Below are 18984 nucleotides of genomic sequence, written 5' to 3'. Positions count from 1 at the left end.
AAAGGGGGAGTGTCAGGAGGATGGAGCCAGGCTCTTCTGGTGACAACCAGTGACAGGACAAGGGGCAATGGGTTCAAACTGGAACACAGGAGGTTCCACTTAAATTTGAGAAGAAACTTCTTCATGGTGAGGGTGGCAGAGCCTGGCCCAGGCTGCCCAGGGAGGTTGTGGAGTCTCCTTCTGTGCAGACATTCCAACCCGCCTGGACACCTTCCTGTGTAACCTCATCTGGGTGTTCCTGCTCCATGGGGGGATTGCACTGGATGAGCTTTCCAGGTCCCTTCCACCCCTGACACTCTGGGATTCTGTGACAGGCCGGGCAGGGTCGGCCAGTGCTCGCCAGGCGCTGTGGGGGGACACGGGGACAGCTCCTGCCCCCGGGCTCGCCGCGGTCCGGCTGGGTCTGGCGGGATCCCCACAGCACCGCTCACCCTTGAGCTCCGTTGTGACTCAAGTCAAGGCCCCAGGAAGCTCCTTTTCCGAGTTAAAAACTCCATGCACCTGTTGCAGATAAACAGTCCTGCTCCCGGGGCAGGTGACACACCGTCAGCTCTGAGGCCGGGGCAGCGCCAGCAAGTGCCCGTGAGGAGAGGAGAGCGGGTCCTTCACAGCCAAACCAGACACAACAACAGGCTTGCCTGCCAACTACCAACAGGAGGTGCACAGCTGTTCTTACCTGAAGGGCTCCGGGGCAATGCAGCACCACCTGTGCTCAATGTACCATCCAGTGGTGGTGGCTGGGGGAGCACAAACCTTCCCCACCCTGCTCCAGAACAGCACAGAGAGGTGAGAAACTCTGTGCAGGTGTGTACGGACAAGGTTTAGAAGCCACGCCATTTTTAGCACAGATCCCTGAGCTTTTGGAGACACATACTGAGTATGGAGGTTGGGAGTTTCCTGTATGAAAAAACAATGTGGCACCATTGCTTGTGGTCCACAGCAAACTCTTATCCATGTTTCTAGTGCTGAAGTACCCAACCAGACGTAGGAACACAACAATAATAGGTGAAAAATTATTTAAAGGAAAAAAAAATCACAGAAAGAGTAATAAACAACAAGAGAAGGGCATCGCTGCTTTTCTGTTTGCAAGAAGACAACAAACAATGAAAACAGTGTTTTGGGTTTTTTTTGGTTTGTATATCCGTAAGGTTTGCAGTACTATCTGTACCCAATACATTGAGTTCAACCACACTGGAAGTGGAAAACCTGAAGTAAAGTTCAGACTGAGCAATGGCACAGGTTGCCCAGAGAGCTTGCGGAGTTCTTACCCTTGGAAATAACGCAAAAGCCACCTGGACATGGTCCTGGGCAACCTGCTGCCCTTGGCCCTGCTTGAGCACGGACAAGATGAGCTCCCGAGGTCCCTTCCACCCTCAGCCATTCTCTCAAAGTATCGAAAACTTACAGTTACGCCCAGCAGAAGTCTGTCCGTCTCTTAAGCAATACATGAAAACATAAGGAATGCATACAGCTATAGTTAAGCTGAGGTAAATATTTCAGTAACAAGCTGTAAACTTCCCAAACAATAGTAACAGCTTTATTATTTTAGCAATTACAGAGTTTTGCAAATACTTCAGTTCAAGATTTCGGATTTAAATGGCAGTACTTTATGTTAACAATAAAGTATTGCCAGACCGGTATGTAATTACAGGCAAATATAAGTCTGCTACAAAGTACGGGTGACAAATGTATTCCAGTAGCTAGGCTGCAAGGGAAATGAAATTCCAGCAAAGATTGTGTTGCTGATCAAACAGCAACAGCTGCCGTAGCGCTCTGATCTGCTCTACCTGGTGTCACAACGGGGGCAGAGCTGCAGAAAGACGGTGAGACAGGCCGAGAGCTGGAATTACTCTGTGGACGCTGTTAAAATTACGTGACGGACAACTTTGTCCCGCTAAGTTCAGTGGCTAGTGCGGCATTGGGTACACCGACTTGCCAGGCTTGTATTTCCTCCACAGCTGAATTCTAATTGCAACATCTAAGGCTGCTGTCAAGGGAGAGGAACACAGGAAGATGGAGAAACTGGAAACAGAAGCTAAAGACTCAAAAATTAGGTTGACTTGGAAGGGGAAAGATCTCTTCAAGTACCAAGGAGGCCCAGATAATTTTCCCCCATGAAAGAAGACCAAAAGACTTCATGCCAAGGCAACCAGTGCCATAGCAGTGTGGGTTTGGTTTGGTTGGGTTCCTTTTTGGGGGAAAGGGAACACTCTAATCTGGTATTTGCAACATTTGACGTTTGAAGGTTCAATTACAGCAAAGGCTGTTACAGATCTTTGTATCAGCAGCAAAAAAAGTTCTCAAATCCTTTAGAAAGGCTGTTTCACAGTTCTCCACAGAAGGTCATTTTTGGGAACATATTAAGGATTGGGATGATAAATGCATGTTTACACTTGGTCCCCAGCACCCAGATTGAGCCAGAAGGCATTATAACGCTAAAGAATTAATGACAGTCCTATACATTTCTGCCTACAAGGAACAGTGTTAATTTCTGGCTTTAAAATCTATAAGTAATCGGCACTGGTTAGCTGTGAAGCTGGGGAAAAGATGCATTTAAACACAGAATGAAACACAAATATTGTCACTCCTTTGCTTGGGACCTTTCCCCTACTACTAATGGTTAGCCAGCTGTTCTAACACCAAGCTTAGCTCAGGGTTTAAAGATATAGGGTTATTTTAAAGGTGTAATTGTTAAGGGAATTACTAAATCCTCACCAGATTCAAATCCTCTGGCAAGTCCAGCCTTTTAGAAGCAACACAACCCTGCTGAGAAGCAGGTTATCGTACTTTCAAAATACAAAGGAAGCCTCGGCTTAAACAGTAAATGTGTCGCTCCAAGGGTCAGGAAACCCCAAAGCTCAGTCCCAGCCCTTGTGGGACTCCAGAGTGCTGGTTCCCCGCAGCATTACCTGTATTCCACTGCTGCTGCTTTTCTTGAAAAGTAAAAGAGTGTTGTAAGCAAGAGCTGATGCCTGCCGGTTTGACGTGCCCTCTGTGTTTGCACAAAAGATGCAAAACGAGCAGCTAATAGTACCAATAATAGTTATGCAGGTGCTCAACCTCAAAATGAGGCTCATCAGGCACATTACTTCCACGTTTAATACCAAACCTTCTAGGAACACCGTATTGATTTTAATATTCTGATGAAGAAATTCCCATTTTCTTTTACCACTCAGCTAGAGGGGCTTCACTACCACCTGACTGCTCAGCAATGGACTATTACTAGCAACCCCTACATGTTTAATATGCGGTTTCCTTGGGAATTTATTTTTCCTCCTAGTAGTACACTTTTACATAGTGGTTTTTAAGCTCAAACGGACCTTGAAGGTGTATTCCCAATTTTTGTAGGTAACCCGTTATTTTAACAATAGCATTTAAAGTCATAAAGCTTAAAGAATAACTCAAATAACAATGCGCAAGAACTGACGACTGTACAAAGGTTTATGTACGTACACGCGTACAATCTGCTCACAAGCTGGTTAATTTTTACCAAGAATGGGATCAATAGGGTGGTCGGAAGAGACCTCTGTTCCATAGTATCATCTTTTATCTTACAATAAAGCGCAAGATAAGTTCATTTTCAGGTATGAATGAATCTCGCTCTGAACAAAGTCATATAGAGGAGGGCTGGATCTACTAGCCAGACAAACACAGCATGGCAGGCAATCCTAAGGGTTGTTCCCCTTTGGATTTTGAAGTAATTTTTGACTCTCAAGATACTGCTGGCACACTCTGCTTTGAGCATCACAGATTACATATCAAATTCACACAAACAACAAAAGAAAGAGTTTGAATCACAGAATCACAGAATCACACAGAATCACAGAATCGACTGGGTTGGAAAAGACCTCAGAGATCATCCAGTCCAACCCTTGGTCCAACTCTAGTCCGTTTACTAGATCATGGCACTAAGTGCCATGTCCAATCTCAGTTTAAAAACCTCTAGGGACGGCGAGTCCAGCACCTCCCTGGGCAGCCATTCCAATGCCTGACCACTCTCTCTGTAAAGAATTGCTTTCTAATATCCAGCCTAAATTTCCCCTGGTAGAGTTTAAGCCCATGGCCCCTTGTCCTATTGCTGACTGCCTGGGAGAAGAGACCAATCCCCACCTGGCTAGAACTGCCCTTCAGGTAGTTCTAGAGAGTGCTGAGCTCAGCTCTAAGCCTCCTCTTCTCCAGACTAAACAAGCCCAGCTCCCTCAGCCTCTCCCCACAGGTCTTATGTTCAAGTCCCTTCACCAGTCTTGTTGCTCTTCTCTGGACCCGCTCCAGCACTTCAATGTCTTTCCTGAGCTGAGGGGCCCAGAACTGAACACAACACTCCAGGTGTGGCCTCCCCAGTGCAGAGCACAGGGGAAGGATCACTGCCCTTGTCCTGCTGACCACGCTGTTTTGGATACAGGACAGGATACCGTTGGCCTTCTTGGCCACCTGGGCACACGGTTGGCTCATGTTGAGCTTCCTGTCCATTAGTACCCCCAGGTCCCTTTCTGTCTGACTGCTATATCATCCGAAAACACGGACAAGAAAATATCTGTGCCCACATGCAATTTCTGAAGCATTCCAATACCAAGAGAATAGTATGGGAGCCTAGATTACATAGATAAATTCTTAAGATTTCATCTTGTGAAATCTGTGGCCTTAAACCATCCTCAGAAGAGGAAGGGCGTCACTGCAAAGCTATTCAGTCCCAGTTCTGGAGAGTGATCTAACCTTTCTTGGGGCTGAGGGTAATACTCAATCAGCTTTTACATTAAACTCTCATGTCCTAACGGAATATTCTTTCAAAGAAATGAAACCTAAGGAACACTTTATGGACCCATTCGCATAGGAGACACTTATTTCCCAGCTGGTATATTCTGTAACAAGAAAAGGTAATGATTAAGCCAAAGTGACCACTGGAGAAGGCACTTTCCTCACCGTTAATGACTGGCTGGAGAAACCAAGGGCCAAAGAAAAAGCCAGACAGTCATTAACTACCAAAAATTCCTGACCTAAAGGTCATTATTACAATTATAAAATGGAAAATGAAAAAGTAATTATTTTCTTTGGGTTTTTCTATGTATTGAAAAGGTAAAACTCCAGTGTCTGTTGCTGTGGATACTGGTGCGACCCTTATCATTGCCATCGTGGCAGGATGTGCAGTGGATAGATCTGGGACTGGCAGCCCTGCAAGAACGTGTGCCAGACTATTTTCCTTTTCCAAATTCCAGGCTAAGCCAGCTTGCGGTGGACTCAGCTTTAAATCCTGCCCTTCTGGTACCACTGCCACTGCCTTCAAGAACTGCTCTGAAGACACTATCGCCATTGCAACCCAAATGATCTTTAGTGCTCCTACCATCCACTGATGCCTTCAGCCTATATATTTCCACTCTATCTGGAAATTTTATTTGAGATTTTCCCTTTCTTTTTTTTTTTTAAACCTGACTTTTCCCTGGCTTTTGATATTCATTTTACTGATATGACTCTAAATGTAGCTCTACATGTATAGATTTTGCACCACTCCAAGAATTTTATTCCTTCTGCGCCTTAATGACAAAGTGACTTTTATTTGGCAAGGACTGAAGTCTCCTTGTAACCTTTGGCCTCCAGCGTAAAATATCATTACTAGACACCGCTTGTGATTATGTTATGCTGTAGACAGAGCTCCTGAGAAGGAAGGTATTCACGATCCATTTTGGTTTTCTGTTCTCACATTGGTACAGCACTGTTCTGTCTTGAAGCAGCATTTATATCCCATACGGACAGGGAAGGTGACCCTGCAGCCCTTTTCTGGACAGACCCACTCTGCCCAAGGGGTTCCCACAAGTACCGTGGGATATGACATATGCACAGCAGAAAAGGAGGTCGGCTACTACCGACCGCGGTTTTTCCAGAATGGTACCTGCACAGACTCACATTTCCACTTCCCTTCAGCAGCCTGGTTTTAGCGAGAGACCAGACAGGCTCTGGAGATGGTTATTGCTGGTTTGGAAGGCTCTTGACAATTAACAGCAACAGGAATGGGATTGCATGAGAGCAGAGTCAAAATTGTTTAAAGAGATATGTTTTCACACCCCAGTGCTTTTTAATTCATGCTCTTGTCATATTCCTCCTAATCCCTTTCAGGACAGGCTGTATTTCAGTATGAAGTGAGTGTTCAGAAAATACTCCCAGGAATTAGTGCTCACATGTCATCACTTCAGAAGATCGAGTTTTCTGCTTCTAATGCAAGTCACAACCAGAGATGGACCAGCAGCTCTTCTGAGGAACGTCAACTGATGCGAGCACGTGAAGTTCTGTTGTGAAGGTGAATGGCAGATAGCAGAGTGGGAATAACCCTCGGAATAGTCCAGAAAAGTGCCTTCCTCAGATGTGTCTTGTTAATAATCACATTTAAATTAAAATAAAATAATTGTTCACAGTTGGCAAACTGAACACTGAAACTGCTGGAAACTGAAGCTGCAAGTGCCCACTGATATCAAAACCTTCACTACATTCTGTGAGCCTCTCCACTTTTACTAAAACCAGCTATCTTTACCATTTATGAGGTACAAACGAAGTTGTGCCTGGTCTGTGCTAGTAGGTAAATAAATAAATTTAAAAAAAAAAGCCACAAAGACAACAAGTAAATGTTAACTGGAAGGAGCTGCTGTCACCCAGCTCCCAAAAATTCATACCCTGGGATAACTGTGATAGACGCCACCAGGAATTCCAGTACTTCAAGGAGGAGTAACTCATTTCGTCTCACACAGCGCAGAAAATTAACATTTGTCCTTGCCCCGCAAAATAGAAAATGGCCTAGGAAGCTGATCACCCAAGAGGTGTCGAAACCTCGCGGGGCTTCCTGCTTTGCGGGTATTTTTCACAGAAGCCCGAGCAACAGCTATTGCGCACTAATATTCAACATTCGGGGAATCGGGGTCTGTTTTAGAGTGTGGTCAGGAAGGAAGGCCCGTCACGGGCGGTCACGGTGTTCCTCGTAACAGCGCCAGCCTTGTTTCATAAAGGAAAATCGTGCACTAGAATGCCCTAGGGACGCTATAGTTCTGTGCATTGTTGTTGGGGTTTTTTGGTTTTGTCTTTTAAAGAAGGATGGGAATTTTGGAGTTCGAGGTTCCCTTTAAGTACTCTGCTAACGTGAATATGTTAAGGATGCTCTACCAAGCTCATGCATGAAATGTCATCCAGCCGTTAGTGTATTTCTATGCAAATACAGCTGTGAAAGATAATAACTGAAATCTGCATTTTTTTCACATTTTCAGCATATTATACGACTTCTCATTCTTCACTGTTTGTAACTCTCAGTAGCCTCTCATATCAATAAAACAAAGCGCAGGTTATATTGCCTCCTGCTTAAATTCCCTACGAACATCAAAGCTGGTCATTTGAATAAGCAATTTAATGTATACATTTTTATTCAGTTCAGTATACTGATATTCTCCTGGTAGGAGTAAGAACTCTGCAAGATGACTGCAGAGAAACACACCATCCAGAATATGAATTGGAATATTCTTGCAACGCTTTTCAGTGAGGATGGTGTGATATTAAGATTAGATCTTGCATATAATCAAATTTTGATGCTTGTATGTACAATCTGGTATTTCTTTTCCTTTATGAGGTTTGTATGCAAACCCACAGCATTCCAATATTGTGAACGTACTCTGTGTGCAGATACTCCACAGTCCAGACTGGTGAAAAAATCATGTCAGTGAAAATGAAGCGGTGTGTGCGGCACAGCTGCCTGCGCACGTGGCTACGTTCCTCATAACTAGTTTTACTGTTCTGAGCACAAAAATGGTGCAAAAGCAGCCTTTCCACAAGAGCTGGAGCAAACAGGGCTCATGTCCAGCCCAAAATTCAGTCTCGGGGTATAGATTGACTCCGAGCTGTCAGTCCTCCCGTAATCTTGCAGATTCTCTGATATGATACAGCATTCCTTTTGGATGGCTTATATGTTCCACATCCACTCTCTGTTTATTTACCAGCGCATGTAAGAGGAAATAAAATAGAAAAGATAAGATAGGTGGGGAAACAACAGGGATTACATTACAAGCAAAATGGGGCGCTACTGAGAGTATCTCACAGTGTTTAGTGGACATTTAAATAAACTTGCCTACAGTTTCTATCCAAAAACACAAGAGAGAAAAGACCACAGAGCAAAGGAAGTCTGGATTTTAAGACCTGACCCAGAAGCAGCACGGTGCAGTGTCTCAGGATATTGCTTGAAATAGTCAGCTGGTTGGGAAGTAAGCTAATAATGGGTTAGATAAATTTCCGCCTATGAAAAGTGATGAATTGACACATTTCTTAACAAGTAAGGATAGTTCAGCAGACACCATTATCGGCCTTTCTCTGACCTGGAGGGACTAGCTCTACAATGAAAGGCATAGGCAGTCTCCAAGGGTAAGGCAGTCTCTAATTCTGTAGTGTGATTACTAACAAGGACACCAATTATAATGTAACAAAAAAGGGAGCGAGCAATTTCATTCTACTGAGGCTTCTATATAGACCTTTGCAATCAGCTACTGCCCACAGAGGCTTTTCACTGGTTTTACACACCATGTGTGACACAAGTACTTTGATCTTTCCGTGGTCTCTCCAGAACTCACCGCAATCACTGCCAACCACTATTACCATATTTAACAACACAACAAACCGGGACTGTTAATCAAAAACATAGGGACAGTAACCATTCTTGCTCAAAGCTCATATTGTGTGATGAACCCAGAGAGGCTGGACCTAGAGAGGTCTCCAGTGGACCTCAGATACCTGCATGCAGCTTTGCAGCCCGAGAAAACCCACGGAGTTCTTGCTTACCCTGCAGGGCTATCTCAGAACAAGATCTCAGATATCCTCTGTGCTCAGTGTGGAAGCTGCTCAACTTCCTTCTGAGGAAAGCGCAGAGTGTTGTAACTCTAACTCCTGTCCTCCTTTGGAGCAAAGACTGGCAGAGGATACCTCCATCTCCTTCCTTTAGCAGCCTGAAATTCTCACCTCCTTCCAAAACACAGGCCGAGAGAGATTTCTTTCCAAATCAAGCGTTGTCTCCCATCCCTCATCTACAAGCTCCTCGCTGCAGCCCTTGGCAAGCGAGATGCCTGTTTGGGTTCAGATCCCTACTCTGCATCTCCGGCTGCAAAACTCCTTTTCTTCTTCTCAAAATCCGTACTTTCCCAGAGCCAGAACCCGCAGGAAAGGGCACAATGTGTTATACTCCAGCAGAGTTACTGAGCACTTGCAGGTGACCAAGCTACCGCAGGGTACCGGTTTTCCTCCACTGAGAGCAAACGACTTTGAATTAACTCGTTTACCTATAGTAACAGCACATACATAGGCAGTTACTGTAAACCAGCTGATTTGCAGGACACTTGTTATTAATTTATTGAGGGGTCTATATTCTAGAGAGAATTGTTTTGCTACAGCGGGAAGTAAGAAATATAACAATCAGACTTACTCTTAAATGACTCAAATAGCTCCAAGATTATGTTTCCTCTGGGGAAATATTCTCAGTGAGCACACTGGCTGCTCTTATGGCACATTACATGGTTTTGCTCATTTGGGGCTTTGGTTTTTCACACATTTAGATTTGGGGACAATGGGAAGTGAAAAAAATAATGTTTATATATGAACGGCCCATTTTAATTGTTTTATGTTTGGGGTTTTTTAAATTCTTGTCCCTGCTGAAGGAGCAAGATCAATCCAAACTCCAGGCGTAGGAAGGCTGAGAAGAATAGTAGAGTTTTCTCTTTGCTAAAAAGTCCTCTAAAATGGCAGCTCTTTCTTTGGGATGCTATTCAATGGACATCACTGGCAGGAATCAGTGTTGCTGAGAGGTTTATTCACTTGGAAAGCAGCATGGGCTTTGGTACCTATTTCATCATTTAAGTTTAGAAGTTTTGGTCCTAGCAACATAACTTACCAATTAAAGTATATTCTGTAGCTTAACCTTTGGATGATGTATAAATACACACAGCCACTCCTACAAGGCAATTTGTCTGCCAATCTGGAAAATGCTAACATTATCATCAATAAGTCAGCAGCCTGCAATGTTCAATTATGAAATCAGAACAAAATCTCGTTCACATTCAACCTGGATGTAAAGATCATAAGAATTGCCCGTTTTTTGTGCGGGACGGTACATTTCAAAGAGCACGGTATTCTGCCCCAGTAATCACGATGTGCGCAGCGTGTTCAGGTATTGTTGGAGAGATTAAAAACACAAAACCGGAACAGAACAGGTCAGCATCAGATAATCACAAGCAATTCCATGTCAGCAACAGGCAGACATACGCCAGCAATATGGCAAAACTGGTAAAACGGAGATTTCGTGGCAGCGAGGACGTGGGATTCACACATTCAACCAAAACTCAACCCAAGCCATTGAAATTGTTGTTCACCAGTGACAGCTCCCTGTCACAGTGTTCAGAAAGTCTACTGCTTGGCATAAAACTATTTATAGCAAAAATTGAGTATAAGCAAGTATTTTTTCCCTCTTTACCGTTTTGCATGTTGAGCATCCGTATGCTTTCAGTGCTATCGATTCCCTTAAACAAAGAGATCAGAATAACTTTTCGGGATCAGCCCGAAGAGCTGTGCAGTTACACACCAAAGGAATGATTTGTGACAATTTTATGGGAAAAGGCAGTTTGATGGAATTTTATTTACAAGTATTTGTTTAAAGAGTTTTGCCTCAAAATCCAGTTTAAAAGCAAATGGACAATGCTGTTTCATTTCACCTGGCATAGCTTGACTCATTCTGTTATTCCCTTCCCCTTGAGTTCCCATCAATTCCATTCAAGTGTCCATCAACCATTATACTTCTCTGATGCTCATTCCCATCCATCCCTGCTGTTCTTTTTCACTTTTTAAATTTAAACATCTACTGCTAAAAAGTTAAAAAAAAAAAGGCTAAAAAAATCCTTTCATATTTATTCTTGTGACTCAGAAGAGAGAACAGGGAGAAATACTTAGACTTGTGAAGGAGAAAATAATCTGCATTTCTACTGCTTTCTCTCAGAGCCTCCCTTATAGTAACCCTCAAACCTTATAGTAACCCTCAAACCTTATAGTAACCCTCAAAACCTTATAGTAACCCTCAAACCTTATAGTAACCCTCAAGGCTTACAGTAACCCTCAAACCTTATAGTAACCCCCAAACCTTATAGTAACCCTCAAACCTTACAGTAACCCTCAAACCTTATAGTAACCCCCAAACCTTATAGTAACCCTCAAACCTTATAGTAACCCTCAGAACCTTACAGTAACCCTCAAACCTTATAGTAACCCCCAAACTTTATAGTAACCCTCAAAACCGTAGATTTTTGGTAGTTGACCATGTAAAATTGGAATTAAAAATCTCAAGCATCTGAATCGGAAAAAACCCACCCAAGTTCCCTATTTTCACAAATCAACATTTCTCAGAAAACCCTCTATATGTTGGATTTCCTATCAAAATGGAAAACAGCTTGAAAACGCTCATGAGAAAGTGACCGGTCTTCTGATGGGTTCACACGCCTGCATGTGTACAAACACCATATTCAAAGCGACGTTTTCTGGAGGTGGTTGGGCCAGAGCAGTTTCTGATCTCATTGCTGAGGCTCTGCCTTTGTATCTCAGGTGTTTTGTCCCGGGATCTTTCCACGATAAGATTCCTGGAGCTGCTACTCTTGGGGACAAGTGACTTGTGAAGAAACCGACGCCCCAGCCCCCAGGTCTCTGTGTTTTAGGACCTGGAGCGAGCTCGATGCAGGTTGGAGAACAACGTCATGCTCGGGGCGCTGATGAAAGCTCTGGACAAACCGATGCAATACGAGCTGTCTGCGGGGAACGGCAGATTGATTGCAACAACAAATGCCAGAAAGGTCTGAAAAGAACAAAAATGTAGTGCTGAGCGAAAGAAGGAAGAAAAGAGGGAAAGGATACTGAGAGGTTGCAGGCCTCCGGCAACTTGCCTGTAGGTCAGTGTGTATCTGGGGCAATTAATCAAGCAATTTTCCTAACTGTTTTTCACAATGATGCGTAAATGTTGATGATACTACTTGGTCTAATTCAGTGGATGGGGTTGACAGGATCTACCCTAAACTCTCACCATACTAAGACTTGAGCGGCTCATTGAAGCTCATCTTCTGGGTCAAGGGAGGGCCAGCACCTCCAGCTGGCCCATCAGTTTAGGGATAGGAAGAACCATTCTCTCCTGAACTGATTATTTGTTCTTCAATATGTGTCATAGACTGGACACCTAGTCTTGGTATGCCTGAAGCAAGATAGGATGAACCTTAACCTATACATTCTCCTTCACCCCAAAATGAATACCTCCATTAATACGGTAGTATTTTTAAGCAGAGAAGCAAACAAGCTCTGGTTTTGGGATATAGGGAGCCACTGTGAACTATAGAGCTTGGGATGGGGGCACAAAGCCAGCGTGCCCAGCCCGGAGGGGCTCACAGCAATGACAGATGGTGCTCGTGCAGCACCTGTCTGCTCTCACACGGCTGGGACAATCCCACCTCTGATGCTGAAAGTCTGCTTTAACTGGTGTTCGGGGTCACCACCACGCGAAATACCTTACAGTAGCCTCCATCCCTCTCTCATCTCCAGCTGGAAGCAGCACGACTGCAGGAATGCTGAAGCCACCTCCAGCCTCCCCGTACCTGGGCCAGCACGCTGACTGCTGCAAAAACCCGCATTTGGAGTAAAGCAGAGTGTTGAATGCATTAATCAAAATGATCGCCGATGCAAGATCTGCTAAGAACAAAGAAAACAAATCCAAGGGAAGTTAACACTAGAAACTATTTGCAAGGCTCCGTGAGTCAGCTAATGAAATAACTGTCAATTGCAGACACCAACCTTTTGTGCTTTCACACAATTTAAATAAAAAGTAATTTGCATTCAGGAATCCAAGTCTCCCTGAAAAAAGATTAACAATAGGATTCACTTTCTTTCCACAACCTTTTTTCTGCCTCCCTTCCCCCGGGGGGGGCTCTGATAAGGTCACCTTATTAATGCAGATCTCTGTTTTTCAGAAAGCAGCCAGGAGTTTAACTGTTTCACTGTGAAATGATCTATGAGATGAGAACAGTCCATTTTTTATCCTTGATTGATCATTTCAGCATGTATAACAGCAAATCCTAAGGGACACCACTCAAATCCCTGCTTCAGAATGACCTAAAGACTCAAGACTAAAATGTGTTGTGCTCCACTACACAATCCCTCATCAGTTTTTCTTAACTTAGCATTTTCCACAGAACATAATAAAGTTGCCTTGCATCATTACAGTTCTCTACAGAAAAAAAAGCATCTTGTAAATAAGCACAAAGAGTGAAGAGCTGCGAGCCGGGTGGCACTGCGGCCAGCGGAGGAGCCGGCCGCCCGGCCTCGATGGCTCTTCTCAGGCACAGCGGCAGGAGCGGGTCTGCCTTCTCCATTCAGGTGTCACGGCTTCTTGCGTCCCTCCCTGGCCACCAGAGCCCTGTTCTCCTGCCTCTGGGGACAAAATCAGAGGCTCCGGCTCCTACGCACTGAGCTGAACATAAAGCAATTTGATGTTCACCTGAAGTTCACAGGGAAAGACCTGGTAGAATTTACAGACTTTATGTTTATAAATCCAAAGTATTATACACACGAACCAGAGGAGATACAAGTCCGAGACACAAGCAGCAGTTAGAAGTCGAGAAAGAAGCCATGGGCACAGCTCTCGGTTGTCAAGAGTATTTCGAAACAGATGGGCAAAATATCCACATCAAGAACCATTCGACACAACTTCCCCATTTTTCTTCCTATCCTTTCTTCTCAAATATTAAACTCCGACTGTTGTATCATGATTGTGCAGTCTATAAATTCCTGTAATCAGCTGATGGAGCAACATTAATTACGGAGACTTTGTGTGGGCCACGTGCATCTTTACATGCCTTTATAAAATGCTGACACGTTCCCTATCTAAAAGGGATTACAGTCATAGAGGATGATCCTGCAAATGCCTACTATTGAACGTAGCATTTGCTATCATGAGTAAGCCCACTGAAGCTCCCAGAAACTCACATGGCTGGGATGAAAAGCTCTGATTCACATATATGACTAACAAAGATATTCAGGCCACATTTTCCATCTGACCAGGCTTTTGCAGGCTGAGATTTAGAGTCTTGAAGCTTTCAGACTTGAAAAGCAGCCCAGGACAACAGGCTGGCTGTGAGATGGTGCAGGTGACAAGTGCAGGAATAGGTGGTGGTTCCCCTCAGAAATAAGAAAGAAGGGAAACAAAATTTGCAAAGCTGTATCGGGAAGGCATTGGGTAGTTATGATGATGATGATGATGATGACGATCATGGGGATGGGGCTGAGATGGGAGGAGTATACAGAACAGAAGAGATGCAGGAGATAGTTGCATTGATGTGCCAAACCCAAGATCTGGGTGACATGGGGCTCAGCGGGGACAGAAGGCTCAGCACTAATACAGAAAAGACAGGGAAGCAGTACAAGGATTCAAAGAGCAAGAGGTTCAGTTGTGAGCAGCAGAAGTGATTCTGAGCCACCCCTTTGCACTTTGGTACGAGCTGTTGGTCCCAAGCCAGGACACAGGTTTAGGTTTTAGTCTTTGGGAGCGATGAGTAGCACACGTCGTAGATGCTTTGCCTAAGGTGTGCCGTTCCACTAATTGAATGTTACTTAACCAAATCTCGTTTCAGAAGGCACGCCGTAATAAGTTATTTGCAGGTTATCACTGATGGATACATAAAATCCACTGAAAGCATCAGCTGTCATTCAGCAATAGCATGGCCTGAATATTTATTAACTTTTATTTACATTATGTCTATTCTATTTCATGGACAGGTAAGAATTCTAAGACACATTAAAAAAATCATATCCTATGATAAACATACACAATGTTAAAATCAATCTCTTTTCATCCCCGCCCAAAACAAAGCAATTTTCTAACCACCTATGCCCCTGAATTAGTAAAGACCTGAGTTTAGAGGGAGTTCTTCCTACAGTCTCTGACTATTATCTGATTTATATTCCTCCACACGCAATAAAAATCTCCCTAAAAAGTCACCCATATCATGCAACAATCCGGGGGCAGAATAAAGCAAGAGAGGGAGATTACTGTGACAATGATTAGCTTTAGTGTAGAGCATTATAAGGTCAAATTTCTGGTTGCTAGTCTGGGTGACTATTTTTGCAGCGCGGTGTAACTGAGAAAGGGGCTGCTGACTATTCTCAGGTTTGTGTTAAGGCTCTTGGTATGTGCACTGTGAACGGGAACCTTCCCCGCAGCACGAACCGCACCACGCTTCCCAGAACAAATTACTGCCTGGTGAACACTAGAGATGTACTTTGAATAGCATGCTATGTAAATATCAGCTACATTATTCTGAAAACCTTCTATTTATTAAAGTATTGTGGAGGTTTTTTTTGTTTGTGTGTTTTAAAGGCTCTTGGTACGTTACTGAGAGATACGAGTCTCTGGGGTTACAGGGCATGCACAGCAACGTTTAGACGGAACACCAAAGGGAAGCTTGGCCACCAAAGGCACTAAAACAAAGAAGAGAAAACCATTTTAAATTACTGCAAAATACAACTTGAAGTCACAAACGTGTCTCTTAAAATGTTCAAAATTTTATTAAAGAATAAACTAAAACAAAAGGAAGGGATTAAATGAGATCTTGAATTGGTTCAAGATAGTTGTAACAATGCAAGCCAAAGGGTTTCTGCTGTTTGTTTCTTTGCGTAAACATGGGACAATGGGTACGAACCCAGAAATAGCAATTAGTCAAAATACAACTAGGCAACAAATGTGGAGTGCTCACAGCAAGCTTATAGCATGAGATACAAAGCACTAGTTCAGAGACAAGGGACAGGAATGATTGCACTTCTCATAACGAAATACATCATTTGGTTGACATTTCCATCATTGGGTTGGGTTTGGTTTTGTTCGTAATTTGCGTGCGTTATGCTGAGTTGAACCTGGGTTTCACGAAGTAAAGAGACTAATGTTTTAATGACCTTAACCTGCTGCTTATACACTGCTCTCTTAGGTCCATAAGGGATTTGGGGATATAGGGAAAAAGAAAACCAAAGCAAATCAAAACAACGAGCCTAACTTGATTGAAATAAATAAGGCTATGTATACGGTCTTAATTTATGGACAACTTTTTGCATTACTACTTTTGCCTTTAAACCAACATGCCTCCATGCACTGCACTAAAGCAGTTTTAAGCTAGTACAGTAATTTAAGGGCTCAACTCTCCCGTTAACATAAAACCGTAGTGTTTTCATTTGCTGAAACTTGGGCCATGAGTGATACATTTGAGCAGCTGACAGGTCTTAGGCAGCAAGGACCACAAACACTGTGTACCTGCTGCTGGATTTGTCAAAGGGCATGCTGCTTAAATCTGGGTGGAAATTGATCTTGTAAACTGATTGAGATTAATTAAAGGTATAACTCAGGGAAGGAAAAAAATGAATCACCGCATATTTCTTTTCAGCTCATTTTTCAATGGGCAGCGTGCAGTTCTAACAAGGAGCGACGGCCATAGCATGCAAATCTTCTTGCTTTCACAAAAGGGATATTTTTTCCTCATTTTTCTTTACTTTGGCCAGTCTGTGAGCTTCCTGCCAACAGAAAAATGTACATTTCTGGGGAGAAACTGGTGTTACCTACTGTAGGAAAAGGAACATTCCCCTTTGGAAGGTCTGAGAAAATTCTTTATGAAATTTCTCAGAAGCCAGAAAAAGAAGAGCTTAAAATACATATTTTTTTTAACTTCTATATTTGCTCATGTATTTTATTTTAACGTTTGAATCGATAAACACCAAAGAAGAAAAAACCATTATGTATGGTATGTGGACTTCAGCAAGGGGTCCGGCTGCAGTGTCCCAGTGCAAGCCTGTGGGTTTAGCTGGTTCTCCAGAAGGTTTTTCATACAATTGACATTTTTTTATTGTAATTTAAACCAAAAACAACCAAAAGCCAACGTACTAGTATTTCAGATGGCTCAGTTATTGTAAATGGATATCCCAGGAAGTGGCTGAAGCGACACCGGTTTACCCCACACAGATCTGTCCCGCGGCGTTACCCCAGTTCAGCGCGGGTTCCAGCGCTCGGACCCCTCACCCGAACCATTGCTCCTCCTCTTGCCAGCAACAACATTAATTGTTCTTGAGAGTAGGAGCAGAAATTCCTGCCCCTTCCTAGAAGCAGCGTTTGCTGTGGGACAGAGCATGGAGGCTCAGGGGGGCAATAAGGGGGTGAGAGGATGGGACACGGTCCCTGGGATAGGTGGAGGGGAGAAGTGAATACAAAACCAGCAGAAACACGGCTGGTTCTCTTATCCAGCCTGAAACGCAGCAAAGATACCAGGGCTTAACGTGATACTGCGAAACACAAAATTATCAGTTATGTCCAGGCCTTTATTTATCAAAATATCAGGCAAAATCTTTAACTTTCGAATGAGCAGCTAGGAACAAGGTGAAATCGCTTCTTTTTAAATGTGGTGTTATCCCGAAAGTCCTTCGGGTATTTTCACCGGGTGTTTCAAAGAGCTTGTTAACGGACAGGCTTCTGAAGCCCGTGCCATTGCAATGCGCACCGCCATTCTGCTCAAAGCAGCAAGGCCTCAAAGGCAGCAAATTCAACAACAAACGAACTAAAGCAAAAAGAAAGTTCAAGCCAGAGCTGCTGTTCGTGCCCAGTTATTCTGGTTCCGCTCTCCCAGGAACACTCTGCTCTCTGCCAGCAGCTGCAGAAAGACACTCTCAATACCCTCCAGCCAGGCCAAAAGGGATCATCTATCTCAGTGCCTGTGAAAATCACATCATCCTTTCCCATCGGGATTAATATCCGATGCCACACTAGTCTGATACATGTGGAATGAAGTCTGACACTTCTTGTTAGAAAGGTCGCGCAAGGAAACAATCTCTGCAGTCCCCAGACCAGAACCCACAACTGACAAACTCCCATTCCCTGCGCTGTACGTTTTAAAGAGGCGATCTTAATCATCACCGTTTTATTAATTCCAGTGAATAATTTTCACCTGGCCAGCTTCGAGCCCGCGTCTGGGCAGGTTTGTTCAGCTACAGCAACAGTTTGATCCGAGCAAACCTGCGGCCCCATCTCGCCTTCCCCGCACAGCTCGGCTGCCGACTCTCCCTGCAGAGACACCCGGTGTGATTCTTGCAGGAGAAAAATGACCCATTTTCAGGTACACACAAAGAAGCATTGCAGAATAAACCCAACTACTGCCTGCAGTTCATCACAAGTTACAGAAACCTCATCACCTGCAGAAAGTGTGTTATTACATATACGAGGCAGATCATAACTGAAAGTTGGAGGCTCTATAGTCATAAATTCAGGCAGAACCAGTAAGGAAACGTGTTTTTCCTTGTCCGTTTTTAGCCAACAGTATGTGAACAGCAGTTTGAAAAGCCGGTAGGCTTGCAACAACTACAGCACATTCAAACGACATAAGAATGGGATCAGGTCTTGTTACATATTCATCTTATTCTACCTTGTTAGACTCTAATCCAAAATGCAGCACCTTCAAGACCTGGAGCAGGCCCAGAAGAGCAAATCACACTTTCCCGGCTGGCACAGAGCAGGCAGGTCCTGCCTTCTGGGATTATTAAAAGATCCCATTTTACATCCTAACCCTGCAGGCAGAAACAAGTTTGCAAGTCACCTTACACGAAGGAGTGGAGGAAGGTGCTACATCATTAAAAGCTAGGCTACTATTTCTAAGGGTAGGCACACACGTTAGCTCATTGAATCACTATCTTCTTATCTTGAGAAGCTGAGCTGCTGTTACTCCAGATTAAATTGCAAATGCTCACCATCTTTGAAACAGCAACGTACATTGGAAGTTGGGGACTAACCCGTCTGTAGGCTTTAAGTGCTCTCTCTGCACTCCAGGCTTGCGAACAGCCGGTGTTACTCTGATTGCTCGAGTTGCTAAGCCAGAGTATCTATCCATACTGGGTTTTTGCCACTGTTTGTCACCTTCAGCTTCA

At 43.8% G+C, this 18984-nt stretch overlaps 1 protein-coding gene across 12 annotated transcripts in view; it reads right to left on the bottom strand.

Annotated features, from left to right (window-relative positions):
- Positions 1-18984, bottom strand: part of LOC102088218 (BEN domain-containing protein 5) — an 889197-nt gene that overhangs the window by 364888 nt on the left and 505325 nt on the right. The window lies entirely within an intron of this gene.

Source organism: Columba livia, chromosome 8 (assembly GCF_036013475.1).
Source record: "Columba livia isolate bColLiv1 breed racing homer chromosome 8, bColLiv1.pat.W.v2, whole genome shotgun sequence".
NCBI classification, from domain to species: Eukaryota; Metazoa; Chordata; class Aves; order Columbiformes; family Columbidae; genus Columba; species Columba livia.
The sequence above is the reverse complement of the archived record's forward strand: the minus strand, read 5'-3'. Positions and strand labels throughout refer to the sequence as shown.